This window comes from Ornithodoros turicata, chromosome 2 (genome assembly GCF_037126465.1).
Source record: "Ornithodoros turicata isolate Travis chromosome 2, ASM3712646v1, whole genome shotgun sequence".
NCBI lineage: Eukaryota > Metazoa > Arthropoda > Arachnida > Ixodida > Argasidae > Ornithodoros > Ornithodoros turicata.
This window is the reverse complement of record NC_088202.1, coordinates 22,662,037-22,665,613: the sequence shown is the minus strand read 5'-3', so window position 1 is coordinate 22,665,613 and position 3,577 is coordinate 22,662,037. Positions and strand designations below refer to the sequence as shown.

The 3,577-nt window shown below is 41.4% G+C and overlaps 1 long non-coding RNA gene across 2 annotated transcripts; it reads right to left on the bottom strand.

Moving 5' to 3' along the window:
* Window positions 1-373: 373 nt before the first annotated feature.
* LOC135383215 (uncharacterized) lies at window positions 374-1,436 on the bottom strand. Of its 2 annotated transcripts, none has more exons than XR_010419744.1 (3): window positions 1,366-1,436; window positions 1,063-1,281; window positions 374-461 (listed from the first exon to the last, which is right to left on the bottom strand). It is a non-coding gene; the product is annotated as an uncharacterized LOC135383215 (long non-coding RNA). The 2 variants fall into 2 exon arrangements; XR_010419745.1 differs by having other exon boundaries at window positions 377-461; window positions 1,093-1,281.
* Window positions 1,437-3,577: the final 2,141 nt, after the last annotated feature.

Genomic DNA, 3,577 nt, shown 5'->3' with positions numbered 1-3,577 from the left:
TGCTAGCTGGTTTCCTGTTGTTTTCCTTTACAGTCCTTATGATCAATGCGAGATGTCCAGAGATTTTGTTTCATTGTTAATTGTTCAATTCTCATGTTTTGTGTGTCCAGAGAGGATAGCTTTTCAATAATAACCCTTTATTTTGGAAATTACTGAAAAGACTACAAATAACTTGTGCATGACTTAGGTGGCGGAACATTTGACCGCTATGTATCACATGAGCTGAAAAGAAAAGAAAGTATTACGGAGCCTCCTTAGTCATAATACTCCCACAACAAATTAAATTATTTGATTAATAAAGAAATGTAATATGCTCGTACGAAGCATTTACAACTTACATGTTCCCACTTCTTGCTATATTCATCTGCGGCCCTCACTGCCTCACGCATTTATGTATGTAGCCCTCTTGATTTTTTTATGCCTGCTGGCTCCCTTCGTTCTCAATGATACCAACCAGGTGCCTAAAATCACAACCAATTAATAAAATTTCCTTATGAGTATTCAAAATAATTGCATGAAATATTCTTAGTTTCACATGGTGTAATGATCAGGACAAACACTCCATTTCTCTACCAACTATTCCAAATAAGTTGATGAAGAACACTACACGTCCACCACTGAAGTGGCACAACAAATTTCATAGATAGGATTTTTTTTTTCATCCGTAAAACATGCTTATGAGCATAGTTCAGCATGGCAGACATCACCATATGTGAAGCATATGAATGTCTCTGAAAGGTTAGCAGTTGATATGGCCTCTGCTATACGTATGTGCTACATCGCCTGCTGTATTTACTGCAGTATGTATCGTACCAGCCGAATAAATATGTAGTATAATATAAGGAGGGTTCTTGCGAGACAGGCCCGCAGATAATCTAAGCTAGAGCACCATCCAAACTTCCAAACCAGTTTTTTGTTACTCTACTACATCACGTGAGTTTCAAAATGCTATATTTTACCAGTATGTGATATGCTGTCCTACAACATTTCAATGCATGTCACAACATTTGTTTTATATCTGCTGTACTCTATCCAGGTAAGCCATGCAAACAGCAAATTTACCTGTGAATAAATATCAGGAGTGCCTCCCACCTTCAATGGATATGCAGGGCCATGACGCTGCCATGTGTGCCACTTCCTGTCGTTGAGAGGGAAGCAGAACATTGTCTGCTTCCAATGCATCAAGTACTGTCTTGCTGAGGCTCTCCCAACGGTAATAAATTCGTGAGAGCAGAGGCATTTGTGGGATTGGTGAAGGTGCACTCACACATGTTGACTGATCTAAACAGGAAAGCAAAACAAAAAATGGCACTTAAAGCCCCAAGCAAGAGGGCAAAGTGGCATCTGGAGATGTATGCACTATACCTTGTTTCCATAGTCCATTTTTAACAATGAAAATGTCATCGAGGCATTTCTCAGCACCAGCAACCATAGAGTGAAGTGATAACTCATACACCTAGAAAGAAATAACTGGTGTTACAAAGATTTCTAGAACAACAATGCAATTGAAGCTCATACGAGCGTTATAAACGTTATAACAAAAGTGGCATACCTGTATGTTGCCCTCCTGACAAATTCCATGACCCACAGCAACTCTGATTAGCTCCTCAAGACATGTTACTGACACAAAGTTTTTCGTTTTGTTATCTCTACTCCTGATCTTCAGAAACGTCTAGTAAACAAAAACGAAAGAGAAAAAGCAGCAGCATTGAGCAAGCTCTGAAAACCACACACATATAGCAACAACTGTAGCATGCACAGGGAAAGATATGTACCTCTCATATGAAACTTTCTGTGTCAGAAAACGAAGTTATTAAGCAAAACCGGAAGTAGCGTATATATTTTGCAAAAATTTGGTTACACAGACTATATATACCTCCATAATCATGGCTGAGCAGCGATATTCTGAGGGAGACAACAACAGAGTTTATTACTTCATAAGCTGAATATGGATGACTGTCCATTAACTCTGAGGGTCGCACACAACAATATACACTTGTCTCTGAGATTCAAGATGGTATAGCCTGAGGTCTGGTAGAAAGCTTGATGGTGTTATGCGAAAAAGAAAAATTGGCATCACCTCAGGGCCAGTTTCCACAAAGATGTGTACCGGTTTCCCATAGCGCAGGTTGTACTCGTCTCTGGAGACCACAAGATAGTGTCCTGTTGTATGTTGAGTCCCAAGAACAGTGATTGTCGAAGCACACAAGAAAGGACTGTCAACTCACAGTGCACGATGCATCTGTGATGAGGTGATGTTTTCAGCGTGCAATATCTGCTTCTTCACTGTCCACACGGCTGGCTGCAAGAAGCCACAGAACAAAACTTTCAAGACAATACTTTTTGTGTTAAATGTGTTGGCATTTCGTCAGGATGACTCATGGAGGAATTGGGAGGAAGGGAGTTGCCTCAGGACAGAAGCCGCCGATATTTCGAACAGAGACTGTTCTTCTTCTGGGCACCGTCCTCATCATTGGCATGGTATTTAAAGGGTTAGGTGTGACGTGTTTAAAGGTTCATGCGAATTGTGGGTCAACAGCCCGGAGGGAAGAAAGGTTCCGTACGGGCTTTTACAGCCGGTTTGAATGGCTGCTTTGTTAGAGGAATTGGTTCTATAGTTCTTGGAAGCAGCATTACGTCCCTCTATGGTACAAGGAACACCACTTGAAAAATCTTCATGTGATAGCAGAAATGTTCAATTCTTCAAATCTTCAAAAATCAAAAGCAAAATCTTCATGTGATGGTCGAAAAGAGCTCGACGAGAAGAAAATTTCTGCAGCAACAAAGTGCACCCGTATATCTCCTACCAAGAGAGTGCAAAAAAGGGACCCATTTATAAACAGCCGTCAGCTGTGCTAGCATGAAACCGTTACTGGTGAAAATTTTGACGCCGCTAAGACTAGTGAAAGTTTGGAAAGACTGTGAAATGTTACCTCTTCGATGAATTGCAAACTGTAGAGGATCGGAATTTTGCAAACAGGAGGCCTTCCTATAGTGCAAATGCAACAGATTTCAATGGAAAGTATAACAGGCCATATCGGAATGATATCCACTTTGGCGATTGGGACACTTTCAGGTGAAAATTCCACAACAGAGGAATTCCGTTTACTCCAGCTCCAAGGGGGGGAAATAGAGTCACAACATTTTGCAATTTTATGTGCGAGATCACAGCAAAACACAAATTATTTCAGTAGCCTCCCCCTGCACGACTGAACGTTAGGCAACTCTTTACGTTTCTACCAATGATCTACACACAGTGACACACAGACACTGCTTTCCTGCTGTTGCACACCGTTGCTGAGACGCGTATGCAACGAAACAATTTTTGCAACCATGCTTACAAGTGGTGCTGGTATTTGACTTGGTATAGTGGTGGAACAACAAAACAGGTTTTGAACTCACCTTTCCTTTGCGGGGGTACAGTCGGCCAAAGACCAAACACTAGATGCACTTCCAAACACTTAAAACTCCACGGAGGGTCTCATGCGTCTACGAGGAAAGAATTTCGTGGGCTTCCAGTTAGCGGCTCAGGCAGGGGAATGAACGTGTAGTATACTTCTATTGTTGGGGAAAACTC